Source organism: Nerophis ophidion, linkage group LG22, assembly GCF_033978795.1.
Source record: "Nerophis ophidion isolate RoL-2023_Sa linkage group LG22, RoL_Noph_v1.0, whole genome shotgun sequence".
NCBI classification, from domain to species: Eukaryota; Metazoa; Chordata; class Actinopteri; order Syngnathiformes; family Syngnathidae; genus Nerophis; species Nerophis ophidion.
The window spans coordinates 32344046-32370284 of NC_084632.1; the positions used below are offsets into that span (position 1 = coordinate 32344046).

The 26239-nt window shown below is 39.9% G+C and overlaps 1 protein-coding gene across 1 annotated transcript in view; it reads left to right on the forward strand.

The window, feature by feature from the left end:
- The first annotated feature begins 22721 nt into the window (after nucleotides 1-22721).
- lepr (leptin receptor) overlaps nucleotides 22722-26239 on the forward strand; it is a 37002-nt gene continuing 33484 nt past the window's right edge. Inside the window, exon 1 of the mRNA XM_061883712.1 lies at nucleotides 22722-22875. The gene's annotated coding sequence lies outside the window, so the exon portion shown is untranslated. The remainder of the gene's footprint in view (nucleotides 22876-26239) is intronic.

The window sequence follows — 26239 nt, forward strand, 5'->3', positions numbered from 1 at the left end:
AATAATACATACTGTAATACAACTGTTTCTATTGTTTAGCTGACTTTTAAAAGTGTATGATTACTGTAGTACAGGGATATTCCACAAAACTGTTTTGGAGGCCACACACTGCAAAAAGTCAGTGTTTAAAAACAATAAAAAAATAAATAAAAATTAGGGGTATCTTATTTAAACTAAGCAAAATGATCTGCCAATAGAACAAGAAAATTGGGCTAGTCAAGACTTTCCAAAACAAGTAAAATTAGCTAACTTCAATGAACCCAAAAATACCTTAAAATAAGTATATTCTCACTAATAACAAGTGCACTGTTCTTGGTAGAAAAAAAAATTAGACCTCTTTGCTCAATATGTTGAAAAATATTCTTAAATTAAGTAAATGTTAGTGTCATTATCTTGACATAATGATATGCGCTCGGCATCATGATTTTTTTTTTCATGCTTGAAGTAAGAACTTATTACTTTAAAAAAGTAGTTTTATACTTGTGAGTGTTGATGACATAGCTTTGCATCAGCTGATATTCTAGTTTCAAGCATGTTCTGCTCAATATAGGTCATAAAATCTCAGCAAAAAGCTGTAGTATCTTACTGAGATCAGTTAGGACCAAAACACTTAAAACAAGTAAAACACTCTAGGACCAAAACACTTAAAACAAGTAAAACACTCTAACATAAAATCTGCTTAGTGAGAAGAATTATCTTATCAGACAGAAAATAAGCAAATATCCCCCTTACTTGAGATATTTAATCTTACTTAGATTTAATTTTTTTCAGTGCATTACTTCTCCCTTCACTATTATTCTTATTTTTATATTCCGGAGAACTGGCGTCCTCTATTTGAGTTTGGTGTATTATTTTGGCTGAATCACAGGAGCGCTCTGCTGTTATTTAAAGATCTTTCTGCAAAAATGTGCGTCTCTCGCAAGTTTTTTGAACTGAATTCGGAGGCCGCTTGTTGTTTAAGCCCAAATGATGAAAAAGAGAGGACCTTCAATGGAACCTTGAGGAACACCATTAGTGTACTGTAACCATAGACATTGAACAAATGACTACAGACTACATCTGAAGTACACAAACAGCAGCAACACCTTAAATGCCTACTGAAATGAGATCGTCTTATTTAAACGGGGATAGCAGGTCCATTCTATGTGTCATACTTGATCATTTCGCGATATTGCCATATTTTTGCTGAAAGGATTTAGTAGAGAATATCGAAGATAAAGTTCGCAACTTTTGGTGCTGATAAAAAAGCCTCGCCTTTACCGGAAGTCGCAGACGATAACGTCACCGGTGTGAGGGCTCCTCACGTCCTCACATTGTTTATAATGGGAGCCTCCAGCACCAAGAGCTATTCGGGCCGAAAAAACTACAATTTCCCCATTAATTTGAGCGAGAATGAAAGATTCGTGGATGATGATATTGATAGCAAAGCAATAGAAAATATAAAAATAATTTAAAAAAAAGTTAAAAAAATAAAAGGCGATTGCAAAGGGACGGACGGATTCAGAAGTTTTTAGACACATTTACTAGGATAATTCTGGGAAATCCCTTATATTTCTATTGTGTTGCTAGTGTTTTAGTGAGATTAAATAGTACCTGATAGTCGGAGGGGTGTGTCCACGGGTGTCTTGAGGCCAGTGTCTGAGGGAAGTCACGGGAGCTACATGGGCGGAGCAAACTCCACAGATCTCCGGTAAGAGGTGACTTTTTACCACAATTTTCTCACCGAAACCTGCCGGTTGACAAGTGGTCGGGATCCATGTTCGCTTGACCGCTCTGATCCGTAGTAAAGCTTCACCTCTGGGAATTTTAAACAAGGAATCAGCGTGTGTTTGTGTGGCTAAAGGCTAAAGCTTCCCAACTCCATCTTTGTACTTTGACTTCTCCATTATTAATTGAACAAATTGCAAAAGATTCAGGAACACAGATGTCCAGAATACTGTTTAATTGCACGATGAAAAGAGATGAATTTTAGCCACAAATGGTGCTACGCTAATATTTCCTGACAGTCCGTGACGTCACGCGCACGTGTGATCATTCCACAACGTTTTCAACAAGAAAACTCCGCGGGAAATTTAAAATTGCAATTTAGAAAACTAAACTGGCCGTATTGGCATGTGTTGCAATGTTAATATTTCATCATTGATATATAAACTATCAGACTGCGTGGTTGGTAGTAGTGGGTTTCAGTAGGCCTTTAAATCCGATATAAACAATCTCTACCAAAAAGGAGAGGACTTAAAGTGGTGCCTTGAGGAACATCTCAGTTATACAACATGAGCGATCTAATCTTTTTAGGTGTTGGCTGCAAACGTTTGTGTCTCACAAGTTTCGAACTGAACCTGGGGGCCAGTATGGCCAGTTGAATAGCACTGCTGTAGTAGCTCAACTTAAGAGCTTAACTGGTTCTGTGACGGAGTTCTTAACTCAAAACACTTGTTTTTCAAATCAACATTGCCTATTGAAATGAATTTAAATCCATTTACATTTAATTGAGCACGGTGGCAGAGGGGTTAGTGCATGTGCCTCACAATACGAAAGTCCTGGGTTCAATCCTGGGCTCGGGATCTTTCTGTGTGGAAATTGCATGTCTGCATGACTGCGTGGGTTTCCTCCGGGTTCTCCGGCTTCCTCCCACCTCCAAAGACATGCACCTGGGGATAGGTTGATTGGCAACACTAAATTGGCCCTAGTGTGTGAATGTGAGTGTGAATGTTGTCTGTCTGTGTTGGCCCTGCGATGAGGTGGAGACTTGTCCAGGGTGTACACCGCCTTCCGCCCGAATGCAGCTGAGATAGGCTCCAGCACCCCCCGTGACCCAAAAAAGGCCAAGCGGTAGAAAATGGATGGATGGATAATGGATGACACTTTTATTCGTAGTTTTTGATGAGCACATATGCTGTCATTTAGACAGCATATGTTCATAGAAATAATATGTCTATGAAATATGACAAAAGGTAATGTATGGCATATACTGGCAAGCGTAGCGATGCAATACACCAATATTATAACCTGGAAATGCAGAGAATTTAAATCATATGTCCTTTAATACCAATTTGATTTCTATTTCCTGGGGAGACATTCCCAATTCAATTCATAATTTTGCGCAAGCCTGATAGATACTGAGATTTATTTATTTTATAAATTAGCTTTTATTGAGGACTGTATTAAGGACCCCCCGCAAACCAGAAAGGGACAAGCGGTAGGAAATGGATGGATGAATGGATGACCCTTGTCCCCCAACTCTCTCCTTTGAGTCACACATTAAAAGCGTTACTAAAACGGCCTTCTTTCATCTCCGTAATATCGCTAAAATTCGCTCCATTTTGTCCACTAAAGACGCCGAGATCATTATCCATGCGTTTGTTACGTCTCGTCTCGATTACTGTAACGTATTATTTTCGGGTCTCCCCATGTCTAGCATTAAAAGATTACAGCTGGTACAAAATGCGGCTGCTAGACTTTTGACAAGAACAAGAAAGTTTGATCACATTACGCCTGTACTGGCTCACCTGCACTGGCTTCCTGTGCACTTAAGATGTGACTTTAAGGTTTTACTACTTACGTATAAAATACTACACGGTCTAGCTCCAGCCTATCTTGCCGATTGTATTGTACCATATGTCCCGGCAAGAAATCTGCGTTCAAAAGACTCCGGCTTGTTAGTGATTCCTAGAGCCCAAAAAAAGTCTGCGGGCTATAGAGCGTTTTACTTTCGGGCTCCAGTACTCTGTAATGCCCTCCCGGTAAAAGTTCGAGATGCTACCTCAGTAGAAGCATTTAAGTCTCACCTTAAAACTCATCTGTATACTCTAGCCTTTAAATAGACCTCCTTTTTAGACAAGTTGATCTGCCACTTCTTTTCTTTCTCCTATGTCCCCCCCTCCCTTGTGGAGGGGGTCCGGTCCGATGACCATGGATGAAGTACTGGCTGTCCAGAGTCGAGACCCAGGATGGACCGCTCGTCGGGACCCAGGATGGACCTCTCGCCTGTATCGGTTGGGGACATCTCTACGCTGCTGATCCACCTCCGCTTGAGATGGTCTCCTGTGGACGGGACTCTCGCTGCTGTCTCGGATCCGCTTGAACTGAACTCTCGCGGCTGTGTTGGAGCCACTATGGATTGAACTTTCACAGTATCATGTTAGACCCGCTCGACATCCATTGCTTTCGGTCCCCTAGAGGGGGGGGGGGGGGGGGGGGGGGGGGGTTGCCCACATCTGAGGTCCTCTCCAAGGTTTCTCATAGTCAGCATTGTCACTGGCGTCCCACTGGATGTGAATTCTCCCTGCCCACTGGGTGTGAGTTTTCCTTGCCCTTTTGTGGGTTCTTCCGAGGATGTTGTAGTCGTAATGATTTGTACAGTCCTTTGAGACATTTGTGATTTGGGGCTATATAAATAAACATTGATTGATTGATTGATTGAAAACAGCACCATTTTAACATGTAACATGCCTTTCAAAAATAAATAACTTCCAGATAGAATAATTATATAAAAACAATACAATGGAATGTGCTACAAACAACTACAGTAATTTTATGACGTAATGTAAGTAACAATGTGTACAGTATTTTGGAGAGCGGACTTTTGCGACATGTCCTTCATGCTGTATCTCTGCCGAACACACCCTCAGCAGCATTTCCATGTTGACATGGAAACATGTTTTCACTGTTTAAATATTGTTTCAACATTCTTGGCTGGCGTCACACTCATTATTTCTCAGTGTGGGGCAGACGGGCAGGGACACGCTCAAATTTCTTGGCCAAGTTGGCGACATGCTCCGTCATGTTCTTGATGATTTCTTTCTTTAATTCAATGAATAGCATCCGCTTCTTCTTCTCAGCACTGTCCTTCACACCCACGTTACAAATGGTTGAAAGACATCCATCTCGAGCTAAAGGGCTAATGCGAGTAAGACCAGAATGTTTTGGGCGAATCTTGCAGGGTTCAGTGCTGGTTTTTACTCTGTCAACTAATGGTGGGGATGCTTGGAACTAAACATGGCCTGCAACTTAAAGCAATGAGCCAAGAGACAGAACTTACCCTCAAAACTTCCTTAAGTTGAGGTACCGTTGTAGACTATCCAGAATGACTTGAAACGGGGGACGGCATGGCACAGTTGGGAGAGTGATCGTGCCAGCAACCTGAGACTTCCTGGTTCAATCCCCACCTTCTACCAACCTCGTCACTTCTGTTGTGTCCTTGAGCAAGACACTTCAACCTTGCTCCTGATGGGTCGTGGTTAGGGCCTTGCGTGGCGTCTCCCGCCATCAGTGTGTGAATGTGTGTGTGAATGGGTGAATGTGGAAATAGTGTCAAAGCGCTTTGAGTACCTTGAAAGTAGAAAAGCGCTATACAAGTATACCCCTATTTACCATTTGAAAAGCATCCACACCCGCCTACCACCAAGTGTGCTCTACATGGGAACTGCACTTTTTTTTTCAAACTTTGCACTCCTTTCACAATCCTGATGTGAGGCAACACACATGTCTTTCTCTTTTTTTGTTGGTTTTAAATAGTGGAAAAACTGCTAGCAAGAGCCAGCTAAAAATACAGTGGTCCCTTGTTTATCGCATTTAATTGGGATCGGACATGACCTCTATAAACACGTTTCTGCGAAATAGGATTGTTGTCAATAAATAAGATTTTTTGTTTTTAGAACTAGAACTCTATGGGCTTCACGGTGGCAGAGGGGTTAGTGCGTCTGCCTCACAATACGAAGTTCCTGCAGTCCTGGGTTCAAATCCAGGCTCGGGATCTTTCTGTGTGGAGTTTGCATGTTCTCCCCGTGAATGCGTGGGTTCCCTCCGGGTACTCCGGCTTCCTCCCACTTCCAAAGACATGCACCTGGGGATAGGTTGATTGGCAACACTAAATTGGCCCTAGTGTGTGAATGTGAGTGTGAATGTTGTCTGTCTATCTGTGTTGGCCCTGCAATGAGGTGGCGACTTGTCCAGGGTGTACCCCGCCTTCCGCCCGATTGTAGCTGAGATAGGCGCCAGCGCCCTCCGCGACCCCACAAGGGAATAAGCGGTAGGAAATGGATGGATGTGTAACCGGTGGTCTTTTCCTCGGCGTTGTGTGTTTTTTATGGATTACGACCGACACCCTGGGTTTCTCCACTGCACTTTACTGATAACACAGAATACAATCGTCATCAAAACTTTGTGCCATCGTCGAGCCCCTCTCCCGTTATCGTAGACAAAAAAGGGCATAGTTACATACACAGTAAAATAAAAACATACCTGATAACACAGAATACAATCGTCATCAAAACTTTGTGCCATCGTCGAGCCCCTACACAAATATACAATAATGAACAAGAAATGAATTAAAGTTCTTAACAAGACATTTTCTGTCGTCGCATGAACGCCTACCTCTCCCGTTATCGTAGACGAAAAGGGAAGTTGGAGGGCGTGTCTAACGCATATAAAAAGACAGGTGTCACAGTAATTATTGCAGTAGGAGGGACAACGAGACAATGGTTCCACATTGACAAAACATCAAACAATATTCAGGTATTTACATGTAACTTACATATTTTGTGTAATTATAACAATAATAAAACATTAGAAAATAAATTATTTACAAGACGTAATTGACCCTGTTACAGATGGATGGATGGAACTAGGCTTCCTATTACCGTTACCTGCGGTGTTTGCCTACTCTAGTTAGCAGTTTGTTTTTTTTACAATTTAGACTGCACAGAAACGCAAGACGTGTGTTCTTGTCTTAAATAGGGATTGTGAATAAGGATGTCCGATAATGGCATTTTTTGCTGATATCTGATATTCCGATATTGTCCAACTCTTAATTACCGATTCCGATATCAACCGATACCGATATATACAGTCGTGGAATTAACACATTATTATGCCTAATTTTGTTGTGATGCCCCGCTGAATGCATTAAACCAGGGGTGCCCATTACGTCGATCGCGATCGACTGGTCGATCTCGGAGGGTGTGTCAGTCGATCTCAAGCCAGGCATTAAAAAATAGACATAAAAATGAGCAATCATCAATCATACCAAGACTTCACTTTCGTCAGTTGTTTGACATTCTCGGCACCCGAGGATCTTGTGAGATGACGCTGGCTGCTGCGAGCTCATATTTAAGAAAAAAATCACTAACAGGGCGGACGCAGAGAAACACATTTTATTTCTAGAGACTCCGTACCTACTGTCAAAACTCTAAAGACCGACTGCACAGTTCCTGTCTTCACCATAAAAGACCTGTTTCATCCTGCCTGTGCTAACAAAATAAGAGTCTCAGAAAGCTAGCGTGCACAAGCTAGCAAGCTACGGAGTTTGATGCCAATGTATTTCTCCCCCGCCCTCAGCGACCGCTTTCTCACTTGCTTGCCCACCCGCACAGTCACTGACGTCACTCACCTGCTGCCAGACATTAAAGGGCCACACACATATGCTACTCTCATAACAAAGTGTTTAAAAACGAGTATGCAAGTTGGACAAATGAGATGCCAAATCCAACCACTTTCATGTGGTATTGGACAGAAAGGAGGACTTTTTTTTTCCTCCATTTGAAAATGCGGACGTTATCAGCACCAATGTCTAATTCCAATCAATGCAAGTCATCAGAATCAAATACACCAACTAATATTCTTGTCTTCATGAAAGAAAGGAATCTATGTGTGTTAAACATGCTTGTATTATCATTAAACACCATTAACTTGTTAACAAAAATGTCTCTTTCATAAATAAATAAATATTAATTATAAATAGGAATGAGGTAAATCTCCTCGACTTGGTCAATTGAAAAGTAGCTCGCCTGCAGAAAAAGTGTGAGCGCCCCTGCATTAAACAATGTAACTTTACCATGAATTGATTACCATGGACCCCATTTAGTGGTCAATTGTACAGAATATGTACTGTACTGTGCAATCTACTGATACAAGTTTCAATCAATCAATCAAAAACAAGGTTTTCCAAAAAAAGAGAACAACTTCAACTCAAGTTATGGAAAAAAGTGCCAACATGGCAGTGCCATATTTATTACTGAAGTCACAAAGTGCATTCTTTTTTTTTAACATGCCTCAAAATAGCTTGGAATGTGGGACATGTTCTCCCTGAGATAATCCTGATACCCATTACAACTATTGGAAATACTTTATTTTGACTTTTACAAAGTGCATTATTTTAAAACATTTTTAAACATACCTCAAAACAACAGCTACAAAAACAATGAAGGCATACAGTTTCAGTCCAGAGTATACTAGACTATGTCCATGTTTCACGGGATATGACTTTTAAAAAGTCATTAATTTTACTTTTTGAAAACGATACAGATAATTTCCGATATTACATTTTAAAGCATTTATCGGCTGATAATATCGGCAGTCCGAAATTATCGGGTATCTCTACTTGTGAATAATAGGGAAAAATAAATGAAATCTCTGTTTTTTAGGGTAACAAAGAGTGAGGCTTTTTATTATTCCTATTATCACTAAACAGTTCCCACAACTTATTTTGCAAGTGCATTCCCGTCCTCCACTTGACCAAATGGCAGACTTCAGCACTTACTGATCTTTGACCACTGTTTTTTTAACAGTGGCCTGCTTTATCGATCAAAAAACCCCGCTAATATTAAGCAGATCTCCTGACAAATGTCACATCAGCTCGTGTTTCAGCTGCAGTAGCTCTGAGGGAAACATGATTCAGCTGTGCACTGGAAAATACATCACACTGCAACATTGTCAGCAGTATAATTATGACCGTATGACAAAAACAAGTGCTCGCATTATTTCTTTCTTCAAGACGTCGACCACTTTGTGGAATAGTATGGAAATTGTCACACAGCGGCTGTGTTATTTTTCATAAAAGTGGTGGAGCACCAACCACTTATAGGTACAGTAGGTTCGCTATACCAGAAGGAGTACACTACTTTTCCGATTTGAACGCCACAACAAATATCTTATCAGTCATGTTGTTTCAAAGCAATTGTGCCATAGGAATATTGTATCCTTTATCGTATCCAAATTAATTACAACATACTGCATACCAAAAATAAAAGTGAATTTAAAGGTGTCATATGTTATAATCTCATGTAAAGTCATCATTAAATGGCCCTGATTCGTCAAAAGGCATTAATAAATCATCTTCTTTTCGAATACCTTTATAACTGAGAACGGTAGTTCAGCAGGGATATGCTCATTTCAAAATTAGATTTACAGCCCCGAAATATTGTTATTGTTTCATTTCGATGCCCCGCCCTCCACCGTTTGACCAATTAGAAAGTCCGTGAGTGTGTCGCATCCAAGTTGCCAGTTACGCACCGCCCTCTTCATCTGGCTACTGCCACTGGTAAAGTTACTAAACATTTCAGACCTAGCAGATCTAAAAGACATCATTAGAATTCTCAACTTATTCATGACAAAGCCAGGAACAAAACTTGCTAATTTCACTCCTTATTATATTAGTAAGGCATTTACGTTTTCTTATTACTTGTAATAAATGTAAATGGACATTTCGAATGTAAACTATATCGTCCAATACAGTCTATGACCTTGTCTAACAAAGATAGTATGTTGGTGCAACGCATGCTGAGGAGCGAAGCACCATCACACTAGTGTAATGCTTACTTAGTATGATAGCCCGGTCAATGTCACATCGACATACAGGCTAACGGGGGAAGTATATGCCCGTTAGCCTGTATGTCGATGTCTTATCCAACTGACAGGGCAGCATATATTTTGGACAAAGAGCTTTGTGGATATGGGTAGTGTCAGTGCCTATTTTGTTCTCAATATGCTGATACGCTGAGGAAATGCGTTTCAACATTAGTACGGCTAATTGCGGTTTCTGGTACTGTATGAGCATCAGGCACATACGGTTTGATTGATTGATTGAAACTTTTATTAGTAGATTGCACAGTTCAGTACATATCCTGTACAATTGACCACTAAATGGTAACACCCGAATACGTTTTTCAACTTGTTTAAGTCGGGGTCTACGTTAATCAATTCATGGTATTTGCTTGGCACAATATAATGCATTACATGTAATGATTTTCTACTTTGTGTATTGACATGGTAGTAGGCTATATGATTTATGCTAGACTGACGATATTCTGAAATCCCAAAAAGAGGACACATATATGCGTGCAAAGGCAGGCAGCACGCCAAGGCCGGGACTAGGTGAAAATTTGCCAATGATAATTGAACTTGCTCTATAAATAATATATTTATTTAAATAAAGCATTTTTTTCTCCTCGGTTGACAGCTGTGTTGGCACTAGGAACTTGCAAAATGGGGTTCCCATGGACCCCGTCAACTCATAAAAATGGAGTCCCACAATACATTTTTGGTATTATTTCGTTGGACCAGGCGTTCCTCTTGCTGGGAATTTAACCTGCTGGTCTCTCCCAAGTTCTTTAGATGACACATAAGCTGATTTTCAATGAATCCCAGACAATGAGTAGCTTATCTTGATATTGTATTACCAAAGCTTTGGGAGACCAATCTACAAACCCTGTTTCCATATTAGTTGGGAAATTGTGTTAGATGTAAATATAAACGGAATACAATGATTTGCAAATTATTTTCAACCCATATTCAGTCGAATATGCTACAAAGACAATATATTTGATGTTAAAACTGATAAACATTTTTTTTTGCAAATAATCATTAACTTTAAAATTTTATGCCAGCAACACGTGACAGAGAAGTTGGGAAAGGTGGCAATAAATACTGATAAAGTTGAAGAATGCTCATCAAACACTTATTTGGAACATCCCACAGGTGTGTAGGCTAATTGAGAACAGGATGGTGACATGATTGGGTGTAAAAGCAGCTTCCATGAAATGCTAAGTAAGTCACAAACAAGGATGGAGCGAGGGTCAACAATTTGTAATCAAAATGGTCGAACAGTTTTAGAACAACATTTCCCAGCGAGCTGTTGCAAGGAATTTAGGGATTTTACCATCTACGGTCCGTAAAATCATCAAAAGGTTCTGAGAATCTGGAGAAATCACTGCACGTAAGCCATGATATTACGCACCTTTGATCCCTCAGGCGGTACTACTTTAAAAACCGACATCAGTGTGTAAAGGATATCACCACATGGGCTCAGGAACACTTCATAAAACCACTGTCAGTAACTACAGTTGGTCGCTACATCTGTAAGTGCAAGTTAAAACTCTACTATGCAAAGCCAAACCCATTTATCAACAACACCCAGGAACGCCGCCGGCTTCGCTGGGCCCGAGCTCATCTAAGATGGACTGATGCAAAGTGGAAAAGTGTTCTGTGGTCTGACGAGTCCACATTTCAAATTATATTTGGAAACTGTGGACGTGATGTCTTCCGGAACAAAGAGGAAAATAACCATCCGGAATGTTTTAGGCGCCAAGTTCAAAAGCCAGCATCTGTGATGGTATGGGGGTTTATTAGTGCCCAAGGCATGGGTAACTTACACATCTGTGAAGGCGCCATTAATGCTGAATGGTCCATACAGGTTTTGGAGCAACATATGTTGTCATCCAAGCAACGTTATCATGGATGCCCCTGCTTATTTCAGCAAAACAATGCCAAGCCACGTGTTACAACAGCGTGGCTTCATAGTAAAGGAGTGCGGGTGCTTTCCTGGCCCGCCTGCAGTCCAGACATGTCTCCCATCGAAAATGTGTGGCGCATTATGAAGCGTAAAATACAAGAAGACCCAGGACTGTTGAACAACTTAAACTGAACATAAAACAAAAATGGTAAAGAATTCCACTTTCAAAGCTTCAACAATTAGTTTCCTCAGTTTCCAAACGTTAATTGAGTGTTGTTAAAAGAAAAGGTGATGTAACACAGTGGTGAACATGCCCTTTCCCAACTACTTTGGCACGTGTTGCAGCCATGAAATTCTAAATTAATTATCATTTGCAATAAAAATAAAGTTTATGAGTTTGAACATCAAATATGTTGTCTTTGTTGTGCATTCAATTGAATATGGGTTGAAAAGGATTTGCAAATCATTGTATTCCGTTTATATTTACATCTAACACAATTTCCCAACTCATATGGAAATGGGGTTTGTAGATACAACCTTTCAATTGCATTACCTAAATTGATCCAACCCTCAAACGGGAAGACACTACTTTTTGAATACGCAACCAGCTCCCACCTTCCTCAGATGGGACCTACAGGTCCTTTGTTCAAGAAAAGATAAGATATTTAGGGAGTACTCCAACTTCCTACATTCCAAAGCTTCAAGGCTAACACACAGTTTACTCTGCACTGAAAAATGGGGATGTGTGTACATGGAAGAGAATGCAGTGCGTCAGGTTGGATGCCACATGGGTTGATGCTGAACAAAATGTGGCGGTAATTTTACTGTTGGCCTTGTCTTGCCATCAAAGTAGGCCTATGCAATATATACTATGTTATATATTGTTATATACAGTATAATTATTTCGATGGTGGTCCGTGTGGTCAAAATAGACATTTGAACAGGGTAATGCCAACAATATTTCTGCGCAACTTTACTAATACATTTGGCTAATCGATATCAGTAAAATGTGTCATAATTACTTGGTAAACCATCTTGGAAGAAGTATAAACAAGAGAACCCTACAGCGTAGGACTCGTCGATTGCCCATGAAGTTCCTTGGAGTAGGATTCTGCTGCGTATCTTGCAACCTTAGTCATGCAGAGTGGGAGTGGACTACAGAATTTTGACTGTGATTGCAGGTCCCTTTCTGGACACACTACCACATATGGCCATACATACTTGGCAACCCTCCGATTTTCCCGGGAGACTCCCGAAATTTCAGTGCCACTCGCGCAAATCTCCCAGGGCAACCACTCTCCCGAATTTCTCCCGATTTCCAACTGAACAACAATATTGGAGGCGCTTTAGCGTCCTCTCTCACCTGGAAAGGAGACTATTATATATGTCTCCGTCATCGATAGGTTTATCTATGACCCATAAAGTAGGCTGGCACGGAGCTATTTCTCAGCGTGTGTTTATTCCAGCCGGCACGTTAATACACTAACACACACATCCGGATTCCCATCATGCATTGTTTCAAAACTACAGCAAGTAGTAATGTCCAAAAAATACCTGAGACGAAGCAGAAGAACGAAGAAGAGACATAGCGACGACGAGCATATTTGCCAACCCTCCCGATTTTTCCGGGAGACTCCCAAACTTCAGTGCCCCTCCCGAAAATCTCCCGGGGCAACCATTCTCCCGAATTTCTCCCGATTTTCACCCGGGCAACAACATTGGGGGCGTGCCTTTAAAGCACTGCCTTTAGCGCCCTCTACAACCTGTCGTCCCGTCCGCTTTACCTCCATACAAACAGTGTGTCGGCACAGTTACATAACGTATGCGTCTTAACACACACACATGAGTGAACGCAATGCACACCTGATCGACAGCCATACAGGTTACACTAAGTGTGGCCGTATGAACAACTTTAACACTGTTACAAATATGCGCCACATTGTGAACCAACACTAAACTACAATGACAAACACATTTCGAGAGAACATCCTCACCGTAACACAACATAAACACAACAGAACAAATACCCAGAATCCCTTACTGCACTAACTCTTCCGGGACGCTACAATACACCCCCCCGCTACCACCAAACCCCGCCCCTTACCCCACCCACCTAATCCCGCCCCCACCACCTCAAACCTCCCCCGCCTTATCTCCCGAATTCGGAGGTCTCAATGTTGGCAAGTATGATGACGAGTAAGAAGAAGAAATACGCTTACAAGTTCCAAAATGATTGGGAAAAAAAAGATTTCAGTTTATCCAGGACAAGTCGAAGGGGAATGGGTATGCTGCCTGCAAATTTTGTAGATCAGACTATATATATATATATATATATATATATATATATATATATATCCATCCATCCATCCATCCATTTTCTACCGCTTATTCCCTTTCGGGGTCGCGGGGGGCGCTGGCGCCTATCTCAGCTACAATCGGGCGGAAGGCGGGGTACACCCTGGACAAGTATATATATATATATATATATATATATATATATATATATATATATATTTTTTTTTATATTAGACCGCAATTTTCGCCAGTCCTGATGTGTGTGTCCAGTTTGGTGAGTTTTGACGCTTTTTAAGGGGGTCAAATTACAGCTCAAAGAGGCAAAAATTTAATTTTTGGGCAACATTTTGTTTTGAAGGGGTTTTTGACAGCTTCCTGTAGATTTTTGCTGAAATAAATTGTTTTATGAAATCTAGGTCTAAGTTAGACCTACATACAGGTTTTTATTTTTTATGTCCCTACGACATTCCAAACTGAAGTCACAAGCAGTTTTGTCTGTATTTTTTCCTTGGGGGCGCTAGAGCGCAATTTTGATTTTTGGGGTTTGGTTGTTTTATTAGATGGCAATTTTCGCAAGTCCTGATGTATGTGTGTAAAATTTGGTGAAGCATGTTAAGGGGGACAAATTACAGCTCGAAGAGGCGGCGGAATAATAATAAAGAATAAAACACACAAAATACAATAGGGTCCTCTGTCCCATTTTACCAATAGGGACATTGCGGTCCCTAATAAAAAAAATTATTAAAAATTCTTCTCCGGCCCGGTACCAATCGAGCCGTGGTGGTTGGGGACCACTGCTCTAGAACTATTGTTTTTCATGGGTTTTTCATGTTGCCAGGCAGAATTTGTGCAGCCCAACTATTTGTGCCCCTTACTCACACCAGCAAAGAATACAGCGACCATCAAGGCGCTGCCGTACAACAGATTATAACGGTGACATCATCCCGACAAGTCCGGAGGTATGACATCATCTGTTTGGTATGTAGTCCCCCCCAGTGAAGGCGTGTTGTCATGGCTCACTGCAAGCTCTTGAATTATTTATGATTTGCTTTTCAAGCTGGTTGCAGTGCTTAGCCAGTTGAATAGAATTAACTAGTACTTTGTAAATTGTTTGTTAGAAAGCTCACAATGTTGCATTGCTGAAACTTGACTCATCAACAACAGTGACATCATCTCCCCCTGGAAGCACCGATGACATAGCCGTAACCAAAATGAGCTGATGTGATATTTTACAATGCATATAGAAAAAAATAACAACTAAACTTTAGAAACAGTTTATAGTCTTTAAATTTGTATTCACATTATAGTCAGTCATCCTTCAATCCATCCATTTTCTACTGCTTGTCCCTAACTAAAAAACAATAACACTAACTAATATGATAACCTTACCAAAAAAGTCCTGTCTGGATAATAACTGCAAAATAACCAGATATAAATCATCCACTGTTAAGTTTTAAGTTATTATTGTATATTTAAAGCAATCACTGAAAAAAGGTCAACAACTCAAAAAGGAGAAATAAATCGCTGCTTTCCTGAGGTGCATCTTATCTGAATACCATAATCCATTAATTACAAATTGAAAGAAATGCTATGCATTGTCATACCAGTATTGCATACCTCAAGGATGATATCATACTTGTATTGATCCAGATGATATCATTTCAGTGAATGATGTCATCTCTCTGCCGCTACAGTGGGTGTTTCCCTGGCTTTTGTTTTTTCGTACTGCTATAAGGTCAGTGAACATCACATTCCAAGCCACTCTTAGAATAATTACCTACACTGGAAGCTAAACTGTATGAATTCGATGGACTAAACAATTAAAACCAGGGTTTTTGTTGATCATCAATGAATCAAAAATAATTTTTGTATATTTTTGTAGCATTTCCTAATAGATGTTAAATTGGTGTTGATTGTAGCATATTTTTTTCAACTACAGTCTAAAAACAGAAATTAAAATACAATTCTGTTTATACCGTCTGTGCGCAAAATCAAATGCAGCATCTTGCAAATTAACACCGCCACAAACACGGCCGACAATAATCAGTCAAAATGATCTCTTTTGCAGTCATTGGACTGTGAAATTAAAGTACCCTCATAACGACGCAGCTGAAGGAAATAGATTTGCATGAATGCATTGCTTCCCCTTCTCATAGGGTAATATATGGGCGGGATCTCTGTGACGCATCTTTTCTACGTCATAAAGTTTGACCTGGTGTAGTCCGCATATTTGAAAAACTAAAACAGCAATCTAATTGCATGCAATGGTAGCTTTGTTTTACTTGTTTATTTTAATTCTTAAAAAGCCTGAATCATAGGTGGTACAGATTGACAATAGCAGCAGTGTCCACATAAAATAGGAAAAGACCAGACCTGAAAGACTTTGTTATGTTATTATGTCATCATATTTGTGATGTACTGTGCTGGTTGGTTGCTTATCTCAGTTTAAAGGAAGCATGAAACTGTTCGATGCGTAATGAGGACATTTTAGGCAAAATTCCCTAAATTAGCTTGGTATTACTTCAGGTTTTCCCTATAAAGGGGGACTGCACTTTTTTTGGGCATGTTGCCTATCACTCACGGTCATTTTGAAAGACCAGAACACATGTTTTTTTTTTTTTTTAGGATTCTAAAAAAATTAAAAAATGCTTGAAAGATTAGGCTAATGGGAGTCCTCTAAGCCCTTGCAAAAAATATCAAAAACCTCCAGCAACGTTTTATATATGCAAGTATATATACATTTAACCTCTTAACCTTCGTCTTGTGTTAAGGTCGGCACCGACCCGTTTTAGTTTTTAAATGCATAAAAACACCACATACATTTATTTTTTTGCATCAAAGGTTTTTGACTTTGTCAGGAATCTCTTTGTCAACAAAATAAAACATTTTAATTTTTTGTCACTAAATTATAAAATGCTCTGGTAGAAATTATGCCCTTGGTGTTGTTAGGGTCGGTTTCGACCCGGTTATAAAAATAAGATGATAAAGCAATGATAAGAGCCAAAACTGAACACACTGACAGCCAGCTCCTCTCCCAATCATGTGAGCTTTAGTGGATTCTCATTTTACCTTGTTATCCTGTACAAAAACAAACAAAAGACGGACACTAAAAGTGTCACTTTTTGCCACTCTGATTTTGTTTTTTTATTAGTTTTGGAACTAGTAATCTATTTCTCTTGGTTTCATTTGCTTGATTGGTTGTTTGTTTGATGTTGGATTTCTGTTGCTGAAAAAAAAACTTTTTAGCCTTTTTCTTGAAGTAAACATATATGGGTCGAAATTGACCCGTAACACCATATATGTTACTATAGTTAAAATTCTTAAAATGAAAAAATAAACAAAACACATTTATTTAAGAGATGTGTTCTAATACCCCTTAGTAATAGTTAGGTAAGACAACAACCTGTTTTTATTTATATGATTCTCTTGAGGTTCGTTTTACCATTTTTAAAAATTGAAATCGAGGGGTATTCTGACAAAATAAGGCCCAATGGCCCAAACCAAAAATATTAAAACCAATATTTTCAAAGATAAGGAAGCCTAACGAGGTAACCAAGAGATGAGAAACAAATTGGATGATAGATAATTGCTTTTAGTGTATTTTTCAGCTGATTTAAAACATGGGTCAAAACCGATCCGTTAACATAAGAGATGGTAACAGAAAGCTAACACAAGAGGAAGGTTAAGGCCCAAGTTGTTTGTTTTCATGCTTTTTTAAATTTCTCTTTGTTATTTGGGTTTATGGAACCCTAATTAGAATAAAAACTAAAAATCATCTTTTGATATGATGTAATTAGTCAATAAGTGCACAAACGTGTACTTCATGTGTAGTGACATGCGAATTCTTTATTTTTACACTTTTTTTTCTTCCAAATTTCATTGTATGTTATACTCTTCTGACACCACCAGATAGCAGTATAAGTGTCCAGATAAGCGGCATAAGACCACAATTCAGTAGTGTACACAATTTGGGAAATATGAGCTAACAGGTTCTGTCCACGCATGTGGCCACTAAGGCCTTTAAAGGATACTGTAGTCACAGACACGTTCATAACAATACGTAGTATGTACAATATTTACCATATTGTCATTTTAAGTATTGCTGGAACCTTTATTCCTTTGCGCATTTATTTCCATTTCCATAGAAGCGCACTTCCGACTTACGATAACAAATGTTTTACTACCTCCAAAAACAAACGCTTGTATTTTCTAATCATGGCAGACTTGGTAATAGAAGAGGAAAATGGCCATTTTAAAGTGATTTAAATGTAGTATTGATGACTCCTATTAGCTGCATTGCTGGCCACTTAGAATGTGACAATTATTACAAATGAAAATGTAAACCAAAAAAACCCTTTTGTCTTCTTGTCTTTTATAAAGATTGTGAATGATATTATGGGCAAAAAAAAAAGTGCAGTTCCCCTATGATACTGAATGTTATTAATAGTAACAAGGACATTCCTTCCTATCAGACCGTGGATTATTGAGTAGACTGCATATTTTCTTTTGGAAAACCAAGTTGACTTTAGTGTTTTATTGTCCACATCTGGATGGAAACTTCCTTTAACAGCTGGTTGTTTGATACATTTTTGGAGAATTCGCCTTCAGTTTGTCCATCCATTCATTTTCTATATTGCTGGAGTCTATTCCAGCAGATTTAGGGAAGATGTAGGATGTCATTAATTGGATGCCGGTCAATCAATCACAGGACAAACAGGGCAAATGAAACATTTAAACCGCATTCATCTTTATATATTTGGCCTTTTTTCTCAATCCTACCCAATTTTTTTGCAGTCCTACAATATGCCGCAGGCAAGTCAAAACCAAGCTGCGGGCTGCAAATGGCCACATAATCAGTCAATTTATTATGTTTTATCACGTTGTGTTCTTGATATGTTTTGTTCGTACATGTCTACCTTTTTTGCTTTTAAGTTCAATTCAAATGTTCTTTAAGGGTTCAATCCTGCTGTGTCCATACTGGCCAGAGTGTACTGTCACGGCCAGAACAGGACTCTGAACACAGATGAAGGATTTAAAGAAAATATATTTATTTGGATAAGGGAAAGGGTCCAAAAGGGGAGAAACTAAACAGGCTATCAAAACAGAGCTTACCTAACCTCTAAATTAACAAAATCTCAATAAACTCAAAACGCTCCAGCAGCGGAGGGAAAAAAGGTGCTAAGAATACCAAATGCAAAATACAACCAAAAGCGCTCCAACGGAGGCAATGCTAAGAAACTAATCTGACCTGACAAAAAGGTTTACAAACAAATAAACTCCCGTGGATCAAAAGGGTACAAAAACGTGGCAATGACTGTGGACATGGAACGCTGGAGGTATGCACAAAAGATACGAAAACACTCTGGCACAGGACAAGAGGAGGGCGAGACATTTATACACACGAGGGAGGGTGACACAGGTGGGCACAATCAGGCAATCAGGTAGGACGTCAGCCTAGTGAAACAGGAGGAAGGGCAAGTGATCTGAAACGAGAGGCAGAGTCAGCATTTCAAAATAAAACAGGAAATGAAAAAACATGAAACCAGACGAAACCCAGACAAGACTTCACCCAGGTGTGACAAACTGCACTTTTTGGGGAGAATTTTGCCTATCGTTTACAATCCTTATGAAAGACAAATAGACAAAACTTTTGTGGGGTTTTTTGCATTTGTAAAAATTTGCTTGTTCTAGGTGGCTAGCAATGCTGCTAATAAAGGCAATAAATTCTACCTCTAAATCACGTAAAAAATGCATTCAAAAATTGTCAACAATATTTAATTTATGTTCCGTAACCTGTATAATAACCAAACTGTAGTGACATTGTTATTGTAAGAACGACCTCCAAGGAACGCTTTTTCCTAGTCCAGTAACACGTCGGCATGCTTCTGTTTTAGCCTTAAAAGCTAGCTAAGGAAAAAAATAGACCAGCTTCTACGTCAGCACGAAATTTATACTGACTGAAAAACATGAACAATCATATTACAGTATCTGTTAAGTATTAGCCCAAATTTCATGTTTTGTTTCTACAAAGCTAGCTCGACTGTGTATGTACTGTAGTTTTAATAACACGCATGGCGTGCTACATTTATCATGATCTATATTAAAGTGTGACTCACTCTATGGACAGTTGTGCATTTGGTCCAGTTGGCCGTGCACGTATTTTTTCCGGATTATTTGAGTAAGCACTCCATTTATGTCAAAATATAATGGCTTGAAATTCTACATTTATAGCATCAAAGTAACTTCACCTCACTCTCTCGGCTTCTGCCTGCTCCAACGTGTCACCCTTCCTTCGTATTCGCTTCTGTAAGCAGTAGTTCATCCTCAGAATATCCAGCTTCCAACATATAATAATATAAATATAACAATCCTCACTTGTCCAAAAATAGTCATATTCGTTGTCTGTTATTGATTCTGCTATGTTTAGAACACACGCACTTTTGTTTCTTGAAGTAGGACACACACAGTTGTTGTCAGAAGTCAGACGTACGCTGCCATGGAAACAGAAATCAATGCCCTGAAGAAATCAGTCATTGATTAAAATGATCAAAATACGGTTAATATTGAACATACTGCAAATTTTTTTATCAATGTTTCTGTAACTACGTTATGTACTCGCAGTGTGTATATAAAACGTTGATGGAGGGTTTTGAAGTAGTTTTAGAGGGCTTCGAATGCTCAACGGTGACTCCCATTAGCCACATAGTTGAAGCGTTTTTTTTATCATCTTTGATATGATAAAAATGAAAAAGACGTGTGTTGTTGTCTATCATAATGATTGTGAACGATAGGCAGTTTCACCTTAAGTCAAATACAAGTTAAATAAATACTAGGGATGTCAAATAATTATTAACCCATGTGAATAATCACATTAATCATGTATAAATACAGATTAATCACACCATTTTTCTGTCTGCACATGCCACTTTACCTTAAATGTTGATAGTTACCTGAAATTTGTGAGTTGTCAAGCAGTCAGTGATCAGGTCAATGCATATGCCAGTGCCAAGATGAGGAAGGAGACTCAGACTGCTGTGTTCTCTGACTAATTTCACACCAAGACTGGACTTCAGATAGAAGATATTGTGTGCATTCAAGTAAAACATAAAAACATGCATTTGTGTCCAGTTATACAGGTAATTTAAATTATGCAAGCAAGTAATAATCTGTGATTAATCAAGAGTAATCCAAATTCAAAAATGTCTTTTAAAAAAATTTAATTTTGAGAGCCCTAATAAACAGATATTTAAATTGCCTCAATAGGTCTGCTAGAATCTCAAAACAACTGGATGCGTCATGTGTCAATTAAATGTTACAGTATTGCGTTAGTGTTTTCATGACATATAATAAAACATTTGCATGTGTCTCTACAATTATCTCTTTTGGTTTGTTTTTACTGTTGAAGTGATGCATCTCAGAGGCTGTTTGGCTCAACCACAATCAGAGTGCCTCTGTATATACGCATCCATTCATCCATTTTTACCGCTTGTCCCTTTTGGGGTTGCGGGGGGTCGCTGGTGCCTATCTCAGCTGCATTCGGGTGGAAGGCGTGGAACACCCTGGACAAGTCGCCACCTAATCACAGGGGCAACACAGATAGACAGACAACATTCACACTCAAATTCACACACTAGGGCCAATTTAGTGTTGCCAATCAACTTATCCCCAGGTGCATGTCTTTGGAGGTATATATGCATATAGTATAATATTTATTTACTGTAAACAACACCTTGAACATAAATCGTTGTCAGGACTGGACTGTGCACCTTACCTCCTTTTGCACTATTTCTATTTTTCTTTTGGATTGATTGATTGAAACTTTTATTAGTAGATTGCACAGTACAGTACATATTCCGTACAATTGACCACTGTCTAAATCAGTGGTTCTTAACCTGGGTTCGATCGAACCCTAGGGGTTCGGTGAGTCGGCCCCAGGGGTCCGGCTGAGGTCAAAACACACCCGACTCATCGTGTCAATAAAAACCTCTCCCTATCGGCGTATTACGGATACAGCAACAGCAGAAGTCACACTGATTTGCAAGTGTGTAATTTGTTGTGAGTTTATGCACTGTGTTGTTTTTTGTGTTTGAACAAGGTGATGTTCATACACGGTTCATTTTGTGCACCAGTAATAAATAAATAAATAAATAAATGGGTTGTACTTTTATAGCGCTTTTCTACCTTCAAGGTACTCAAAGCGCTTTGACACTACTTCCACATTTACCCATTCACACACACATTCACACACTGATGGAGGGAGCTGCCATGCAAGGAAACACTTTAGTATGGGGAACACATTCACCATTAATTATCGTTGCTTATTAACATGCAAATTAGTAACATATTGGCTCTTAACTAGTAATTATTAAGTACTTATGCCTTATTCTGCATGGCCTCATTATAACCCTAACCCTCTAAACCTGACCCTAACCCTAACCAAATTACTCCAAATTAAGTCTTTGTTACTTAGAATATGTTCCCCTAGGGTCAAAAAACCTTTAAATTAAGTCTTTATTACTGAGAATATGTTCTCCTCACTAAAGTGTTACCAAAAACACATAACTTTGTCTTGAATTAAAAGAAAAACAAAAAACATTTTATTTTTCACTAAGAAGGGTTCGGTGAATGCGCATATGAAAGTAATAGGGTTCGGTACTTCCAACAAGGTTAAGAACCACTAGTCTAAATGGTAACACCCGAATACGTTTTTCAACTTGTTTAAGTCGGGGTCCACGTAAATCAATTCATGGTTTCTTCCTATATTTTGCCAAATTTGTCGACTGTCGCACTGATACCGGAGTTGCTTTTTAAATGTCATTGAACCTGTGTAAACATTGATATTTCTGAGGTTCATTGAACGTCTCTTCGTTGGCTCCGCCCATCTTATGTGACGTCACCCCATGTGATTCCTTCAGCCGGAATGATTCACACGGATGATTACAGCGAGTTGGTAGCGACAGTGAGTAGAGGTCGTGTGGATGAACTAACTATTTTTTTTTTTAAATAGTTTTAGCGAGGATTTTAAACCTAAACGAAGCAACGTGAGACCAAAGGAAATCCACCGAGGCAATGTAAGAACGTACTGCTTGTTTTTATTTTAAATACTTTCTACAACACCTTGGTGAAATTGTTTGCTCGTTGTGTCTTAGTGACAAGTTGGACAAGTTGGCTTTACTTCCCACAACCACCTTAAATAGTAATGACAATAATTTTAAATGAACATCTTGGAAAGTTATATTGTCGCTGCCAATCATCATTGTAACGAAGACGGTGTTTAAAAAAAAAAAAAAAAAAACATTCCGCTGCCAGTGGGAGGAGGTGAGTCAGACAGGATGGGTGCTTGGTAAAGAAAAAGAAGAGCCAGGAATGAATGCTTCCTTTGCATGTGCAAATTACACTTGGCACAAATTGGCTAATTTCGTCTAGCCAGGTCATGCAAGTTTAGACTTAGACAAACTTTAATGATCCACAAGGAAGGATGGAGATGACAATGCAGGTATAAATTTAGACTTAAGGGACCAAAACTACCGTGGGATCACACTCCTCAGCCTTCCCGATAAGGTTTATTCAGGTGTACTGGAGAGGAGGCTTCGCCGGATAGTCGAACCTCGGATTCAGGAGGAACAGTGTGGTTTTCGTCCTGGTCGTGGAACTGTGGACCAGCTCTATACTCTCGGCAGGGTTCTTGAGGGTGGATGGGAGTTTGCCCAACCAGTCTACATGTGCTTTGTGGACTTGGAGAAGGCATTCGACCGTGTCCCTCGGGAAGTCCTGTGGGGAGTGCTCAGGGAGTATGGGGTACCGGACTGTCTTATTGTGGCAGTCCGCTCCCTGTATGATCAGTGTCAGAGCTTGGTCCGCATTGCTGGCAGTAAGTCGGACACGTTTCCAGTGAGGGTTGGACTCCGCCAAGGCTGTCCTTTGTCACCGATTCTGTTCATAACTTTTATGGACAGAATTTCTAGGCACAGCCAAGGCGTTGAGGGGATCCGGTTTGGTGGCCACGGGATTAGGTCTCTGCTTTTTGCAGATGATGTAGTCCTGATGGCTTCATCTGGCCGGGATCTTCAGCTCTCACTGGATCGGTTCGCAGCCGAGTGTGAAGCGACCGGAATGAGAATCAGCACCTCCAAGTCCGAGTCCATGGTTCTCGCCCGGAAAAGGGTGGAGTGCCATCTCCGGGTTGGGGAGGAGACCCTGCCCCAAGTGGAGGAGTTCAAGTACCTAGGAGTCTTGTTCACGAGTGGGGGAAGAGTGGATCGTGAGATCGACAGGCGGATCGGTGCGGCGTCTTCAGTAATGCGGACGTTGTATCGATCCGTTGTGGTGAAGAAGGAGCTGAGCCGGAAGGCAAAGCTCTCAATTTACCGGTCGATCTACGTTCCCATCCTCACCTATGGTCATGAGCTTTGGGTCATGACCGAAAGGATAAGATCACGGGTACAAGCGTCCGAAATGAGTTTCCTCCGCCGGGTGGCTGGGCTCTCCCTTAGAGATAGGGTGAGAAGCTCTGCCATCCGGGGGGAGCTCAACGTAAAGCCGCTGCTCCTCCACATCGAGAGGAGCCAGATCAGGTGGTTCGGGCATGGGCACGTCCAGCTGGTAGGAGGCCACGGGGAAGACCCAGGACACGTTGGGAAGACTATGTCTCCCGGCTGGCCTGGGAACGCCTCGGGATCCCCCGGGAAGAGCTAGACGAAGTGGCTGGAGAGAGGGAAGTCTGGGCTTCCCTGCTTAGGCTGCTGCCCCCGTGACCCGACCTCGGATAAGCGGAAGATGATGGATGGATGGATGAATGGATGGGACCAAAACAAATATTTGCTCAAGACACTTGCAAGTATTTTATTGGCTGATGATTAATGAAAACAACTTTTGAGGTACTATTAGTAACTTTAATTACCTGCACCATCCGCGACCCCTAAGGGGACAAACAGTAGAAAAATGGATGGATGGATGTAAAATGAGACCGACACTGTTACAATGTACTTGTATGATGACTGAAATATCATGATAGCAACCTAACCTGATGTTTTGTGTATTGTTGGTGTATGTTCTGAAATAGAAATATGGGCTTAATCTTCCTATAAAAAAGTCAAAGTTAAAGTACCAATGAGTCACACACACTCACCGTAGTGCAGTGGTTCTTAACCTTGTTTGAGGTACCGAACCCCACCAGTTTCATATGTGCATTCACCGAGCCCTTCTTTAGTTAAAAATAAAATATAGATCTTTTTTTCAAACTCAAGACAAAGTTATATGTTTTTGGTAACACTTTAGTATGGGGAACATATTGTAAGTAAAAAAACACTTAATTTAGAGTTATTTGGACACTAATGGAACATATTCTAAGTCATAAAGACTTCATTTAGAGTTATTTGGTTAGGGTTAGGGTCATAATAAGGTCATGCCAAATAAGGCATTAATAAGTACTTAATAATAACTAGTTAAGAGACAATATGTTACTAATTTGCATGTTAATAAGAAACTAATTAATGGTGAATATGATCCCTATACTGAAGTGTTACCATGTATTTTTTACTGGTGCACAAAATGAACCGTGCATGAACATCACCTTGTTTAGACAACAAAACCAACACAGTGCATAAACTCACAACAAATTACACACCTGCAAATTTAGTCAGCTGTTGCCGTATACGTAATATGCCGATAGGGAGAAGTTTGTATTTACGCGATGAGTCGGGTGTGTTTTGACCTCTGCCGAACCCCTGAGGCCGACTCACCGAACCTCTAGGGTTCGATCGAACCCAGCTTAAGAACCACTGCCCTAGTGTGTGCGTGAAATTACTCTCTGCATCTACTCTCTGCATTTGACCCATCCCCATATTCACCCACTGGGTGGTGAGAGGAGCAATGAGCAGCAGCGGTGGCCACGCCTAGGAATCATTTTGGTGATTTAACCCCCAATTCCAACCCTTGATGCTGAGTGCCAAGCAGGGAGGTAATGGGTCCCATTTTTATAGTCTTTGATATGACTCGGCCGGGGTTTGAACTCACGACCTACCGATCTCAGGGCGGACACTCTAGCCACTGAGCTCCTGAGTTGAATAGCTATAATGTGTTTGTGAGATTAGGGGGCAGTTATTATTAAATTTAACTTTTTTGCTGATCCCTTTCATTAATGATTTATTTTGATGTTGTTTCAGTAATCTTTATTTATTGCTGACTAGGGTGGTAACAATATAAAAAAAAGTATTATCTCTGTAATGTCGAATGTGCTCGAAAAGTACTTATGCACACACAGAAATCTTTTGACCAAGGTATTTATTTTTAAATTAATTAAATTAAATAGACAAACTGTTAGAAAATAACACTATTTTGCATATTTTGTGTTTCTTATGCTTCACTCATTGTGTTAGTAATTTATCTATTTTAATGGCAAAGCTTTGATTGTTCTAATTATCGGTTTGTACTATA